This window comes from Bubalus kerabau, chromosome 9 (assembly GCF_029407905.1).
Source record: "Bubalus kerabau isolate K-KA32 ecotype Philippines breed swamp buffalo chromosome 9, PCC_UOA_SB_1v2, whole genome shotgun sequence".
Classification (NCBI taxonomy): Eukaryota; Metazoa; Chordata; class Mammalia; order Artiodactyla; family Bovidae; genus Bubalus; species Bubalus kerabau.
Window position 1 is genome coordinate 35,288,315 of NC_073632.1, and position 17,490 is coordinate 35,305,804.

Consider the following 17,490-nt stretch of genomic DNA (forward strand, 5'->3'; position numbering starts at 1 on the left):
CCTATTTGGAACCAGTCTGTTGTTCCATGTCCAGTTCTACCTGTTGCTTCTTGACCTGCATACAGGTTTCTCAGGAGGCAGGTAAGGTGGTCTGGTATTCCCATCTGTAAGAATTTTCCACAGTTTGTTGTGATCCACACAGTCAAAGACTTTAGCATAGTTAATGAAGCAGAAGTAGATGTTTTTCTGGAATTTTCTTGGTTTTTCAATGATCCAATGGATGTCAGCAATTTGATCTCTGGTTCTTCTGCCTTTTCTAAATCCATCTTGAACATCTGGAAGATGTCAGTTCACATACTGTTGAAGTCTAGCTTGGAGAATTTTTAGCATTACTTTACTACCGTATGAAATGAGTGCAATTGTGTTGTAGTTTGAACATTTTTTGGCATTGCCTTTCTTTGGAATTGGAATGAAAACTGACCTTTTCCAGCCCTGTGGCCACTGCTGAGTTTTCCAAATTTTCAGGCATATTGAGTGCAGCATGTTTGCAGCATCATCTTTAGGATTTGAAATAGCTCAACTGGAATTCCATCACCTCCACTAGCTAGAAAGTCAAGGTTAGTGCAGGTAACTCAGTCCCAAGCAATCATTAATGCAGTTTCGTCCCTTGCATTATCTTCTCCATGGTCAATAATGGTTGCCTCAGATTCTAGCCAATTCAAAGGGAAAGGGGAAAAAGAGAATGTACCCAATATCTTAGAGTATTAAACCCAGAAATATTATGTATCACTTTTACTCTCATTTCATTGCCAGGAATTAAACCATATTGCCGTACCTTAACTTAAAGAATGCTGAGTCATGTCTTGTGCTCAGGAAGAATAGTATAGATTTTGGTAGACCACTTGCAGCTTTTTCCACACTGGGATAACTGGGAGGTACAAAATGGGCAGATCTAAACAGATACTTCTCAAAAAAAAGGCATACAGATGGCCAAAAGGCACATTAAAAGATGTTCAACATTGCTAATTATCAGAGAAATGTAAATTGAAATTACAATAAGGTATCACCTCACACCAGTCAGAATGGCCTTCATCTAAATTTTACAAATAATAAATGCTGGAGAGGGTGTGGAGAAAAGGGAACCCTCCTACACTGTTGGTGGCAATATGAATTGTTACAACACTATGGAGAATGGTATGGAGGCTCTTCAAAAAACTAAAAATAGAGCTACCATATGATCCTGTAATCCCACTCCTGGGCATATATCCAGAGATAAACATAATTTGAAGAGATACATTCACTTCAGTGTTCATTGCATTTATTGTTATTTGTAATAGCTGGGACATAGAAGATACCTAAATGTCCATCAACAGAGGAGCTGATAAAGAAGATGTGGTATATATATATATAATACATACATACATATACATGCACACAATGGACTATTACTCAGCCATAAAAAGGAATGAAATAATGCCATTTGCAGCATTATGGATGGACTTAGAAATTATCACTAAGTTACATAAGCCAGATAAAGACAAATATATGATATCACTTACATGCAGAAGCTTAAAAAAGGATACAAATGAGCTTAATCACAAAACAGAAAGAGAATCACAGTCATAGAAAACAAACTTACAGTTACCAAATGGGGGTGGGGGAGGAACAAATTAGGAGATTGGGATTTACATGTAACAGTACTACATATAGAACAGATAACCAACAACTACCTCTTACATAGCAAGGAAAACTATAGTCAATATTTTGTAATATCATATGAAAAATAATCTGAAAAAGCATATGTGTATGTGTGTGTGTGCTATACACCAGAAAATAACACAATATTATAAATTAACTACACACCAATTTTAAAAATGCCTGGGACTATTATACTTGAAATTGTAAGGTTAAAAAATATAAGTAAACTAGAAAGTTATATTCTTCAAAAAATGGATTTGAGTCAGATTATGAAGGCCCTTAATGACTAAGTGACAAACATTTTAAGCAACAAGTTTTATGACTGATCTGATTGCATGTTCCAAGGTTGACTAGAGATGGAAAGTGGTTGGTAATAAGGAGAGCTTTGGGGAGGCCACTAAGTTAGATAAGGAAAGCATTTATGTAGTCTAGAGCAAAGTGATGACCTTGCAAATGAGGAAAGGGGGCAGAATTTGGACAATGCTGCTAAAGAGATTGTGAAAAGTGTATTGGTGGAGGGAAAGTGAAGAGGTACTAAAAGCCTCTTGATGAAAGTTAAAGAGGAGAGTGAAAAAGTTGGCTTAAAGCTCAACATTCAGAAAACTAAGATCATGGCATCTGGTCCCATCACTTCATGGGAAATAGATGGGGAAACAGTGGAAACAGTGTCAGACTTTTATTTTTGGGGGGCTCCAAAATCACTGCAGATGGTGATTGCAGCCATGAAATTAAAAGACGCTTACTCCTTGGAAGGAAAGTTCTGACCAACCTAGATAGCATATTCAAAAGCAGAGATGTTACTTTGCCAAAAAAGGTTCATCTAGTCAAGGCTATGGTTTTTCCTGTGGTCATGTATGGATGTGAGAGTTGGACTGTGAAGAAAGCTGAGCGCCGAAGAATTGATGCTTTTGAACTGTGGGTGTTGGAGAAGACTCTTGAGAATCCCTTGGACTGCAAGGAGATCCAACCAGTCCATTCTAAAGGAGATCAGTCCTGGGTGTTCTTTGGAAGGAATGATGCTAAACCTGAAACTCCAGTACTTTGGCCACCTTATGCAAAGAGTCGACTTCTTGGAAAAGACTCTGATGCTGGGAGGGATTGGGGGGCAGGAGGAAAAGGGGACAACAGGGGATGAGATGGCTGGATGGCTCGATGGACGTGAGTCTGAGTGAACTCCGGGAGTTGGTGATGGACAGGGAGGTCTGGCGTGCTGCGATTCATGGGGTCACAAAGAGTCAGACATGACTGAGCGACTGAACTTAACTGAACTGAGGGAGAAAACGAAATAGTGAAACTCACTTAGGTTTGGGCTTAAGAAAACTGGGTAGCAAACACTGCAGCAGGAATTTGGAGACACAAAGAGATAGAAGACAAGCTGCTAAATGGTAATTGTGGGTCATTTAAATAGACAAGTCCCAAAGACAGTTATAAGTAAAGTTAGTGTTTCACATAGCTGTGGCTACCACCATGAGTAAGCCTGAGCAGAACAGAGCAAGAAGCAAAGAGAATGAAGACAAGTGGTATGTGAAATCCCAGAGCCTGGAGAGGAGCAGAAAAGAAGAATCAGTGAAGAAAACTAAGAAATCAATTGGATAGTTTTGAAGACAACATAGAAATGAAAATAGCAGAAAGAAGTTCACCAGAAATATCCCCTGCATCGCCAATAATGCAGTTAGAGTAATGACTTCAGAACTATTTCATATGCAAACCTAGCCTAAGCATTGAACACCAGTTTGCATTTTATCTTTACAACTTTTTTTTTTTTTAATTTACAGAGGACCACTTGCAGTGTAATATATAACAAAACAGGGAAGTACCGTGGCTTATACAAGAATGCTTTACACTGCTATGAATCAAAAAACAAACCCCCTTTACAAATCAGTCAGAGTCTATTCATAAGCAGGTTTGAACAGATACCCAGGAGGCAAGTGCAAATTGAAAACAGTTCTAGTCAAATCCACTTTGTTGTATAGCTTTTGGACATTTCTGAAATACCACTAGTGTTTCTGGACCAAGTACCTTTTTATCTGGGGCTTGATCCTGAGGTCTTTTTCTTGAATACAAATTATTTGTAACACATTTTTATATTCAAAATTTTCATAGGGCATAAAAATATGAGTCAAATGATTTCTTTCTTCATTGGATCAAATAGTTCACACAGTTAACAAATTTACGTCTTACTTATGAAGAAAATTCGTGTTTAAGTAAACACATTTATTGTAGCATCTATAATAGAAATTATGGTTACCTAGACAAATAACTAGCAAATCAAAGTAAATTCTATTCTGAATGAAAAGTAGTTAAAATTTTGTATTCTGGTTCATAAACATGTTTTCTTTTAGTCTTAGTTACACTTTTTAAAAATTAATTAATTTGTTTTAATTGGAGGATAATTACTCTACAATATTGTGGTGGTTTTTGCCACATATCGACATGAATCAGTCACGGGTGCACATGTGTCCTCCAATCCTGAATCCTCCTCCCATCTCTCTCCCCACCCCTTCCCTCTGAGTTGTCCCAGATAATTACAATTTTTTTTCAATTATATAATATTAATTATGATATTTTAGTTATTTAGAAAAACTTACTACAAAGTTTCTTTATATAAGAAGTACATATATACAGATAAGTTTATACGCACACATATATAAAGTGATCTTTAAGTGCAACATATTATCTCCTAGTGTCACTCATTTTGAAGTATGTAGATAGAGCAAAAGTATTTCCTTCATTTTGTGGTTCTGTAGAAGAAACAATTTCTGGAGAAAATCAAGGAGATACTATGAAATTATATAACAGTTAAAATTTAGAGCTAGATGGAATCATAGACATCATGGAGTCCAATCCATTGACTCAACAGAAGAAGATGTGTATACACAAAGCTGAATGAAAGGACCCAGAGTCCCTTAATCTGAGGAAGATCCCTAGCCTCTTTCCACTATAATGCAAAATCTTCATTACAGAAAAAGAAAGCCCTTGGGCAATAAATAAATTCTGCAGAAGATTACAAGTTCCATAAATAACATCATTTTATAAACACATCACTCCTTAGAAACCATAAAACTCCAATCTTTACTATAAAAACCTATGAGATGTGATAATGGAAAGATTATTTCTTTTTTATAGATGAGGAAACAGGCCCAAATGGTTAAGTGACTTACTCAAAGTCACACAGACAGTAAATTCGGTGTTCTTTCTGATATTCTAGACACACACATGTAAGATTAAGTGTGAAGTGGATTTTTATTCCACCAAGTAAAGTCAGGGCAGAAAGCAAGGACTCAGTGGCAGTGTTGCCATGTAACAAGAAGAGTCAAGCTGTCAGACAGCTCACCCACTTTCAGACTATCCCCACAGGTGATGTCCTCATCGGTCTAACGGCCTAAATAGTTGTCCAATTCATTTCCCCAGCCTGAGTGCAAACAAATAGAATGGTGCTTGACAATAAAAATTTAAAATGTCAAAGATACAATTAATCTTAAGCATTTGTGTATTTAAAATATTAACACAATTCACATTTTAAAAGAGTCTTGATATTAAAAGTCAATGTGTTTTCTGCTTTATCAAAGTCTTCCTCTCGTATTATGATCAAATTTATGTGGATATATCTGCCCATCATGAATGGATATTAAAAATCTGATCTAAGTATTCAATATTTCAAAGACTTTCTTTAGAGACAGCAATACAGTGAATACCAAAAACTAAACAAAACCAAAGTTCATTTTGTACAAGGCAAGCAAATAGCAACCTCAGAATCACTTAGCAAGAAAAATACAAACAAAAAACTAATACTGATAATTTACAGATGTCAACTCTAATAAAACCCAAACCATCCCCAGGCTTTAATTGTCAGAATTATCTACTTAGTTTTATTTTTACCATAACCAAAATCAAATGGGTGAATTCAGTTTGTTCTTTCCTCAAAGAAACATTAATATGGCTATGTATATGTATTATTTTAGTTAATTCTTTCAATAACTCTCTGAAGTAATTATCCTTCCAGACCAACTAACAGATGAGGAAAATGAAATGCAAAGGCACAGAATTTGACGGGATCACAGCAGAGAAGAGCCTCAAGCAGTCTGAATCCAGTGGCCACATATTTAGCCATAATGCTATATTTGTTTTCTAGTTAGACACTGTCCACTGAAGGAAGCTAAGCATGCTGCAAGAATAAGCCCAATGTAATAATATAATAATAATAATTACATAAAGTTGATCTGAAATTTACAATGAGTTAGCTGAACTCTAACAGTGGCTCAGTAACTTCCTTCAGTATTAAAAGCAAAGTAAGGGCCTCTTTGGCCATCCAGTGGTGAAGACTTTGCCTTCCAATGCAGGGGGTGAGGGTTGGATCCCTGGTGGGGCGAGCTAAGATCCCACATGCCTCCTGGCCATAAAACCAAAACATAAAATAGAAACAGTACTGTAATGAATTTAATAAAGACTTTTAAAAAGTATCTGTGAGAAATGAATCGCCAGTCCAGGTTTGATGCAGGATACAGGATGCTTGGGGCTGGTGCACTGGGATGACCCAGAGGGATGGTATGAGGAGGGAGGTGGGAGGGGGGTTCAGGATTGGGAACACGTGTACACCCGAGGCGGATTCATGTTGATGTATGGCAAAACCAATACAATATTGTAAAGTAATTAGCCTCTAATTAAAATAAATAAATAAAAAGAAAACAAACTAGTGGTTACCAGTGGTGAGAAGGGGAAGGGAAGAACATGATAAGTAGGGGATTAAGCAGTGCAAACTACTATGTATAAAATAAATAAGCTGCACACTATATGGTAGAACACAAGAAATACAGCTAATACTTTTATAGTGATTTTAAGCAGAGTCTAATCTATAAAAATTTAGAATCATTGTGTTATATACCTGAAAATAATGTAATATTACAAAGCCACTGCACCTGTATAAAAATAAAATTATAAATTAAAAAGAAATACATTACTTAAAAAAAGAATGTTATACAAAAACTGCCACCTTAAAAAAAAGTTGATGAAAACTCTTTAGCTAAATAAATAAATATTAAAATAACTAGAAGTAAATTATGCTTCACACTTCCAAAAAGTAAAATCAGGCCAATTCAGGAAAATATTAGTTTTCTAATTACCTCCTAACTAGCACTTCCATCCAATACATTCTCTCAGAACAAGAGATAATTGAAAAATATCACTTAAAAAAAAAAACATAGATTGGACTATGCCCCATAATTCATAAACACTGAGAAAAGTGAGCCCTATCAAGTCTATAAATAGACACTATTTATTATGATGCACACACACTGCACAAGTAGTCATTCAGCCGTGTCCGACTCTTTGCAACCCCGTGGACTGTAGCTCGCCAGGCTCCTCTGCCCATGAAATTCTCCAGGCAAGAATACTGGAGCATGTAGCCATTCCTTTCTCCAGGGGATCTTCCTGACCCAGGAATCGAACCCAGGTCTCCTGCATTTCAGGAAGATTCTTTATTTATTATGATAGTAGCACATTATTCCAAAATCTGGGTTGTTCTTTCCCTTTCCCTGCCTCAAAACTAATCAAAAGCTGCAGAAAGAGAAATGCCAGGACTAGGCACCCAGTAAGGTGAACAAGGAGTTTACAATTCAATCTAAAAGTCTACCATCTATGGGGTTTTCAGGTTTTGACAGAGTGCTACAAAAATCAATAAGTACCAGAACTTATTAAAGCCCAACAAACTTGTCACGTGTAAAATCAGTTCATTCTCCAGCAATTTACAGCACATACAGATGAGACTTAACCCAGGTAAGGATTTATTTTCAAGTCTGACCATAAGCTCTCTGCTTCTCATTCCCATAGGTATTTCTTTTTAAAATCTATATAGCATAAATTTAAAATGATACCCAATAGCTGAGGAATCTGAAATCTTGTTGAGCTATTTACATAAGTTGCTTATCAACTGAAAATATTAACATTTTTCAAGTGGGCATTCTTAAGAAATGTAAGAGAATTAAGTTGCTGGGCAAGTTCATTCTGATTAAAAAAAAAAAAGAAAGAAACATTTAGATAGTGTCTCTGTAATGAAGACTGAAGTTCAGAAACCCTAAGGTAAATTAGTGGGCATTGCATAAGAGTCATTTACCTCAAAACAAAAGCACTCAATAATTTATAAATTACTAAAATTCGTCAATAGTAGGCAATTTTAAAAACAAAATGATAATACCAAAATTTGAGTTTTTCAGATATGATACACACTATGTGACCTCCTACAATAAGAGGCCTACTATTGTTCACAAAATGAGAAATGTTCCTTTCTTATTAGACATGTCCAGTAATCATAAATACATTCAGTAATCATCTACCCCTGTTCATCTCAAAAACTGGAGGCAAGCAGAAGAGAGAAAGCAGAACAGTGAAAGACATGGAATTATGTCATCAGAGAAATGAAATGAATATTTTCAGGGCTATAGGACTTCAAATATTTGAAGGATTTTCCTTCTGAAAAGGAGCTAGATACACTCAACACCTGGCAGAATTTCTCACGCATGACAGGTACTCAGAAAATACTGACTCTATGACTGAGAAGATGAATCAATTTGTCAATTATTTTCAGAGCCAGAACAATACTCTAGAATCACAGAATTTGGAATGTACTATAGGAAGACAGAATTGTTCTTTAATGTATGAAAAAGCATGCAAACTTTAGCACTCCACACTAGAACGCACGGTCTCTTATGACAGGTACTCAGCTGGATCATGGAAAAAGCAAGAAAGTTCCAGAAAAACATCTATTTCTGCTTTATTGACTATGCCAAAGCCTTTGACTGTGTGGATCACAATACACTGTGGAAAATTCTGAAAGAGATGGGAATACCAGACCACCTGATCTGCCTCTTGAGAAATTTGTATGCAGGTCAGGAAGCAACAGTTAGAACTGGACATGGAACAACAGACTGGTTCCAAATAGGAAAAGGAGTTCATCAAGGCTGTATATCGTCACCCTGTTTATTTAACTTATATGCAGAGTACATCATGAGAAATGCTGGACTGGAAGAAACACAAGCTGGAATCAAGATTGCTGGGAGAAATATCAATAACCTCAGATATGCAGATGACACCACCCTTATGGCAGAAAGTGAAGAGGAACTCAAAAGCCTCTTGATGAAAGTGAAAGTGGAGAGTGAAAAAGTTGGCTTAAAGCTCAACATTCAGAAAACGAAGATCATGGCATCTGGTCCCATCACTTCATGGGAAATAGATGGGGAAACAGTGGAAACAGTGTCAGACTTTATTTTTCTGGGCTCCAAAATTACTGCAGATGGTGACTGCAGCCATGAAATTAAAAGACGCTTACTCCTGGGAAAGAAGGTTATGACCAACCTAGATAGCATATTCAAAAGCAGAGACATTACTTTGCCAACAAAGGTTCGTCTAGTCAAAGCTATGGTTTTTCCTGTGGTCATGTATGGATGTGAGAGTTGGACTGTGAAGAAGGCTGAGCGCTGAAGAATTGATGCTTTTGAACTGTGGTGTTGGAGAAGACTCTTGAAAGTCCCTTGGACTGCAAGGAGATCCAACCAGTCCATTCTGAAGGAGATCCGCCCTGGGATTTCTTTGGAAGGAATGATGCTAAAGCTGAAACTCCAGTACTTTGGCCACCTCATGCGAAGAGTTGACTCATTGGAAAAGACTCTGATGCTGGGAGGGATTGGGGTCAAGAGGAGAAGGGGATGACAGAGGATGAGATGGCTGGATGGCATCACTGACTCGATGAATGTGAGTCTCAGTGAACTCCGGGAGTTGGTGATGGACAGGGAGGCCTGGTGTGCTGCAATTCATGGGGTCGCAAAGAGTCGGACATGACTGAGCGACTGATCTGATCTGATCTGATGACTGAGAAGATGAATCAATTTGTCAATTATTTTCAGAGCCAGAACAATACTCTAGAATCACAGAATTTGGAACGTACTATAGGAAGACAGAATTGTTCTTTAATGTATGAAAAAGCATGCAAACTTTAGCACTCCACACTAGAACATGCCGTCTCTCAAGGGAGAATGTGTCCCAAAGCTATGACCATTTCCCTTGGCTCTTACAGAAGGGGGTGCTCTGCAGATGGACTTTCAGACAGGTGACTTTTAAGAGTCCCTCCCATGCTGTGGTTTCCTTTCCTCTTGGAGTTTCTCCGTTGGGTGCTCTCGTTTAAGCTAATAATTTCTGGTGTTTACTCTCTGCCCTGAAAATCCATTCATATTTCCATCCTCACATACGAGCACACAGCAATAAACCAGAACAAATCTTCAGCTGACATCTGCCTATTCTCATCGCTTTGCAACAGTCATATTTCAAGTCCTGGTGGGCAGAAATGAAAAAGAACCCAAGGGCCCTTAGACTATGAACACCATCCCTACATACTGGTATTTTGGTTTTCTTTTTCTAGTTTATTTGCAATGATATAAGCACATTTTTTACGACGTTTAAAAATGATGATTTGAATAATGATACAGATGCGGCTAATTTCCTGCTTTTGTTCACTACAGTCATTTGATAGACAGAGGGGTGGGTAATGAAGCTAAATAATTCAGTCCTATCTGAAACTGTTGCAGTTGAATAGATGTAGGCAAAATGAGAATGTGGGTACTATGTGAAGATTTAAGGAAGTTGAATTATTTTGGTTGGGAAATAGAGAAAATGATGTAGATTGGGTGGTTGTGGGAGTTTGAGAATTAAGAAACTTTAGTTTCAGACCTGACACCTCTCCAAGCTATGCCAGGTTTCTCACATCTAAAACAGGGAACAGTGGCGGCTATTTATCCTCTCCTGCATCCCAGGTTTTTTGTGGATCTAAAATGAAATAATAGCAAGGGAAACACTCTGCTATTAGTGCTGCATACAAACATCAAGTAGCACTGACTTTAGGTATGGATTTAAGGTCCGTGACTAGTTTAAAAGGATACACCCCAAATCAGACCAATGAAAAATCTGTCAGTGCTCGAAAGTAACAATTATAGAGCAGGACTCTATTATCACCATTCTAGAAATAAAGTACTTATTCAGTCACACTATTATTGCCATCGACTTCATGTACTTCTTTTCAAGCTGTTTTGCTAAGACAAACCTAAACACTCTAGAAATGTATGAAGTCTGTATCACAAAGAAACAGCCCTTCTGTAAATTTTATTTCATATTGATTTTGTCTTTCCATCTTATTCATTGCGAAGTCAAGTCACACAAAGAAAATCAATAACTGAACATTAAGGAAGCACAATTCATACAAAGGGCTTACTACTATTTTGCATATCTATTCTTTTCTTCCCACGTTCTGTAACGCTGCACGTTGAAAAAAATGCATAACTGAATAAATTAAAGTTAATATTCTCCTGCCTTTTGAAGGAGCAAAAACATATTAAGTCCAGGCAAGATCTTTTTTTCTTTCTCCCCCTGGTGCTCTGCAGGTTCTTTATCAATATCAATGGCTTAAGACCATATTGTCCCATGGCTGCCATTGAAATAAACGGTACTACGACATCCTGTTATGAAAGGGCATTTGATGATTTAGCAGGTGAGAGATTATTAAATCTTGAATCTGAAATGCTGGGGCATTATGAAACTACATACTTCAAACAACTGTAGAATCCACTCAAACTATATCTCTCTTCAGGAGATGAAATGCCATGTAGGTTCCAACGTTCAAGTGTTTTCAAAGGCTTTGAAAACTGAACACCTGCAGTTAGTTACACATACACTTTGCCTTTGCAGCATTAGTATCCCAATAGCTTTTTTTTTTTTTGCTGAAAATATTATATTTATGAAACCATAGCTAACTACTTTTGAAATTTTGCATAAAAAGATACAATGCAGTTAATAATAGCTGTTACATACTCTAAAAGCAAAAATTTTGTCTTTCAATTAATGCTAACAATATTGGATAAGAGTGGTTTTTATTTCCTCATATTAAAAATATTTTGAAAACCATTTGAGGAAACATGAAAATCACACAGCTCTAAACTTGTAGCAGATCTTACACACAGAGACAATCTGATTGAGGGAACTTATACACACTTTTATCTTTGGTTTGCTGCTAAGTATTGAACACCTGAATCTCTGAGAAAAAAAATGTGTGCATCATATGCATATATAAGTTTATAATAAATGTTATACATATTCAGAATGTGTGGCATATAACTCACAGACAATTTTTAAATATACAATGCTATTTATTGCAAATTCCATATAACCAATTGATTTGCACATTCTTTGTTTTGCCAAACTCTTGCATCAAGAGGTGTATCAGTCAGAGGTCTCCAGAGAAAGGAAACCAATAGGGTGTGTGTGTGTGTGTGTGTGTGTGGGTATGTGTGTGTGTGTGGGTATGTGTACATATATATGTATATACACATATATGTGCGATATATGAGAGAGATTAATTTTAAGAAACTGGCTCATATGACTGTGCAGACTGGCAAATCCATATCTTCAGGGTAGTCTGGTAGGGTAGAGATTATAGTAAGAGTTGATGCTGCATTTTGAACTCAGTCTGCTGACAGAACTCCCTCTCCTTTGAGAAACATCAGTCTTTTCTATTAAGACCTTCACCTGACTGGATGAGTGAAGCCCATCCACATAGGGTGGGCAATCTGCTTAACTCAAAATCCATTGATATAAATCTCATCTAAATAACAAATTCAGAAAAACATTTAGAAGATTATTTGACCAAACATCTGAGTACTGTGGCCTAGTCTACTCGACACAAGTCATTAATCATCATGGTGGCTAATCTGTGGTTGCAACTGATGAGCAGGGCATTTCCATCACGAATGCTGTTGATATTTTCTCTTACTTTAATGAATCCTGGAGAAAGTAAAATGAAGAAAATATGTGTCATGTTCGTTGCTGAACTGGGTAACAGTACACAAATACTAAGAAAACATTTCCTCAATTTTTGGCTATTAAACAATGTAAAATTTATAGCAATAACACACATCTAAGTCTAACCAGAATTGTTAAACTTGTGGGTGGACCTCATCCAGTAAGGTGAAGGTCTTAATAGAAAAAGACTGATGTTTCTCAAAGAAGAGGGAGTTCTATCTGAGTTCAAAATGCAGCATCAACTCTTACTGCAATCTCTACCCTACAAGCCTACCCTATAGATTATGGATTTGCCAGTCTGCACAAGCATATGAGCCAGTTTCTTGAAATTAATCTCTCTTATATATCTCACATATATGTGTATATATATATATACATGTATATACATATATATGTACACACACACACACACCCTATTGCTTTCCTTTCTCTGGAGAACTCTGATACAGCTACTGATGCAAGAGTTTGGAAGAAAGTTATGTCCTTGGAAGAAAAGCTATGTCCAATCTAGACAGCATATTAAAAAGCAGAGACATGACTTTGCCAACAAAGGTCCATCTAGTCAAAGTTATTGTTTTTCCAGTAGTCATGTATGGATGTGAGAGTTGGACTATAAAGTAAGCTGAGCGTAGAAGAATTGATGCTTTTGAACTATGGTGTTGGAGAAGACTCTTGAGAGTCCCTTGGACTGAAAGGGGATCCAACCAGTCAATCCTAAATGAAATCAGTCCTGAGTGTTCACTGGAAGAACTGATGCTGAAGCTGAAACTCCAATACTTTGGCCACCTGATGCAAAGAACTGACTCATTTGAAAAGATCCTGATGCTGGGAAAGATTGAGGGCAGGAGGAGAAGGGGACGACAGAGGATGAGATGGTTGGATGGCATCACTGACTCGATGGACATGAGCTTGAACGGAGTAAGCTCTGAGAGTTGGTAATGGCCAGGAAAGCCTGGAATGCTGCAGTCCATGGGGTCACAGAGTTGGACACAACTGAATGACTGAACTGAACTGAATTGAACTGAGAATTGTTAACATTTTCTCCAGGATTTTCTCAAGCTTAGACAATCAAGAAACAATAAACTAAACTCTTGATGTGGCATATTTGCTAACTTCCATACTGTAAATATACCTACCATGGACCAATTTCAACCTACCAATATGTGACTTGAATGAAACTGGAACAAGACGTGTGATTATACAAACCCCTTACACAACAGACAAAAATATCCTCAAGAGCATTGATAATACTGAAATAATTAGCATAATTAAAACATGATAGGCTTGGAGTAAAATCTTTGCTTTTAATATGATTTAATTAATTATACATTTCTATAATTTAAGTTTTAATAATGCCTATGTTTAACAACCAGCTCACTACAATTCATAAAAATTTAACAATCAGTTCTTAAGAGTCAGTACTGGCTGACTCCAGTAAACCACTGCAGGCTTACCTTTCCTAAACATTGCTGGTGGATGAAATTTTACAAAGAGAACCTAATTCACTTGGAATCAAGGATTAACATTAATAAAATATAATGCACTCCTCCTGTAATGTGTTCAGCCTTATCAGTTATTAATACTTATTATGAAGTCGCCTATCAGCTCCTTTCTGGAGGGCAGGCTTTGATGACAGAGTGACAGTGTGGAGACATGAAAAGGGATCTGAAAAAAGAATACAAGCGGAAAAGGAAACAGACCCTAAAGGAGGCTTTCACAGAAGCCAAAATGTGCCAAACTGAAAAACTGTAGATTAGGATCGGCCTTTCCCATGTGGTTGTACATGGTTAGAACATAAGTGCAATATTGAGAAGTTTCAAATACTCAGTTTTACTATAAACATTTAGATAGAATACAAATTTTTTTAGAGTTCTTGATTAAAACCTTGCATTTTATGGATGGTTTGTTATTTCAAGCCAATATCCAGGAAAAGTTCTAAGGATATATACTTCTGTATCTACTTCAAAGAATAGCATTAACCTATAGAGGAAGCAAACAGTACAGTCATAATCTAAAACAAACATGAATTTTGCTAGTATATTTATGCTAATGGGAATATGAAAAAGAGATGAAACCTTATCTTACTTCCTTTCATTCAATTTATTAAAGAATTTGCCTTTCAAAAAATTTACAGAGTTTCAAAGTCTGTCTTCAGTGGTTCTAAGAACACTAATAAAAGTGACAGAAATGAAACTAGAGGAAAAATAAAAATAAAATGACCATGTTCTTGTCTTCACACACAGCAGGATATCAAGCCTTCTCTAGTTCAGCAATTTCACAATTTCAGAAAGTTTCACAGTACACTGACCATGATATTGGTATCATAAGTTCGGACTTGTGAGATAATTAACTTTAACAGTTTAATGCTAAAGAGACAGACAAATGTGTGAACATACACACACATACAGTAACACACACATATATCTTTATACCTATATCTCAATTTTCTACTCTCCTGATTGGATTAACAGCTCAAAAATTTTCAAATGTAAAGAAAGTGAAAGTGTTAGCTGCCCAGTCATTGTCTGACTCTTTGTGATCCCATGGACTGTAGCCCGCCAGGCTTCCATGTCCATGGAATTCTCCAGGCAAGAATACTGAAGCGGGTTGCCATTTCCTTCTCAGGGGATCATCCCGAATCAGGGATGAAACCCGGGTCTTCTGCATTGCAGGGCAGATTCTTTACCATCTGAGCTACCAGGAAAGCCCAGTGTAAAAGCTCAATGTGAAATGTAAAAATCTTCCCTTAAATCCCATCTTCATCATCTTTCCTTTCATCTTCTCCATTCTCTGAATCTTACTTTCATCTGTTCCCTCCTAAGTGCACTGGAGTTAACTCAGAAGATGCACAATCACGCCAGTTATACCCCAAATTTCAATTCTAGTTCTTTCATGCTTCCCTTCTCATCTCAAAATACATATGCCTGCAGTGGCGTTCTTCTTGTACTACACTCTGTTAGTTATCCTTTAGTCTCTCTGTGGTAAAAATTTCCAGAGGTATTTATAGATCACTCCTATCACTTGCCCAAGGTAAGCTCTTCATAGTTTAAAAAAAGATATTTGAGAAATGAAGCCTTAACCAGGAAACCAGCACATAACATTGCAGTATAGTAGTCCTGAAATGCGGAGAAGGCAATGGCAACCCACTCCAGTACTCTTGCCTGGAAAATCCCATGGATGGAGGCTCCAGCCCATGGTGTCGTGAAGAGTTGGACACCACTGAGTGACTTCACTTTCACTTTTCACTTTCATGCATTGGAGAAGGAAATGGCAACCCACTCCAGTGTTCTTGCTGGGAGAATCACAGGGACACAACTGAAGCGACTTAGCAGCAGTCCTGAAATGTGTCCACAGAATATTAGTTCCTTGGAACATCAGCACGACTGTGTCTGGGATCAATTAAGTTGGGATATTTGTGGGTTAAACTACATTGACTTAGTTCTTTTTTATTTTTACAATGTTTACTATGCTAAATGTGCACAGTTTATTTCCAAGATGAAGACCAAACTGAAGTGTTTCCCAGTCAAAACTGATGGGGAAACTTTGATTGGAGTCTATCTTGGGATAAGCACTCTGTACAATGTAAGTAGTCCATGGCAGGAATTAAATTCTCAAATAATGATGCAGGTAAGCCTGTTAATACTTCTCAAATCAAACTATGTGGATGACTTACCACACTGTAGGTCATAAGGAATAACAAGTTAGGAAAAAAAGAGGACAATAAGTCTGTCCTGAGTGAAACAGTACAATCATATTCTACATATAACTCCTTTCCCTGTAAGTGGGTGGACAAAAGATATAACAGAATGGCAACCAAGAAGTGGAGCCAAATCATGGGGCTGGGAAAATATCCAAGACAAACAGAGACATGAAGAGCAAATGCTGGCAGTATGAATAGATTACCTAAAAGTTAAATATATTTTCCTTGGAGAGCTGTCTTTAAAGAGCTTGGCACATGCCAACCTTTTTGCATTGAATAAGAGCTTAAACATGGCCAGTGCCTTGACCAGACATGGGTCACTTTCCAACATATGTCTTCTAATGTGGGTTGGCTGTCCTACTGAGGAACAGTGCGTCTCAAACCTTAGAGTACATATGAAGCAGTTGCAGAATACTTTCAAAACACAGTCTCAGGCTGCCACTCCCCCAGGGACTCTATTCAGTAAGTATAAACATTAGGTGAGCCTGAAAGTCTGTTACAGGTTCTACTCTGAGGAAGGCTGATTTAAAACTCAGCAATAGATACAAGATAGACCACAGAGAAAACTTAGAAAGCATGATCAATTTCATTTTAGATTAGAGGAATATATATATATATATGTTTAATAACTTTGTTTTAACAAAGACATCTGAATCCTCTAAGTATCCCTTTTTCATATCTTCTTTATATCACATCCAGGGGCTTCCCTGGTGGCTCAGACAGTAAAGAATCTGCCTACAATGCAGGAGAGCTGGGTTAGATCCCTGGGTTGGGAAGATCCCCTGGAGAAAGAAATAGCTACCCATTCCAGTATTCCTGCCTGAAGAATTCCATGGACAGAGGTGGTCTGGTATTCCCATCTCTTTAAGAATTTTCCATAGTTTGTTGTGATCCACACAGTCAAAGGCTTTAGCGTAGTCAGTAAAGCAGAACTAGATGTTCTTCTGGAATTCTCTTGCCCTGGTGGCTCAGAGGTTAAAGCATCTGCCTCCAGTGTGGGAGACCTTGGTTCGATCCCTGGGTCAGGAATATCCCCTGGAGAAGGAAATGGTAACCCACTCCAGTATTCTTGCCTGGAGCATCCCATGGACAGAGAAGACTGGTAGGCTACAGTCCACGGGGTTGCAAAAAGTCGGACACGACTGAGCGACTTCACTTTCACTTAGTGGATGTGGGCAGTTGATCTCTGGTTCCTCTGCCTTTTCTAAATCCAGCTTGAACATCTGGGAGTTCTTGGTTCAAGTACTGTTGAAGCCTAGCTTGGAGAATTTTGAGCATTACTTTGCTAGCATGTGAGATGAGTGCAACTGTGCAGT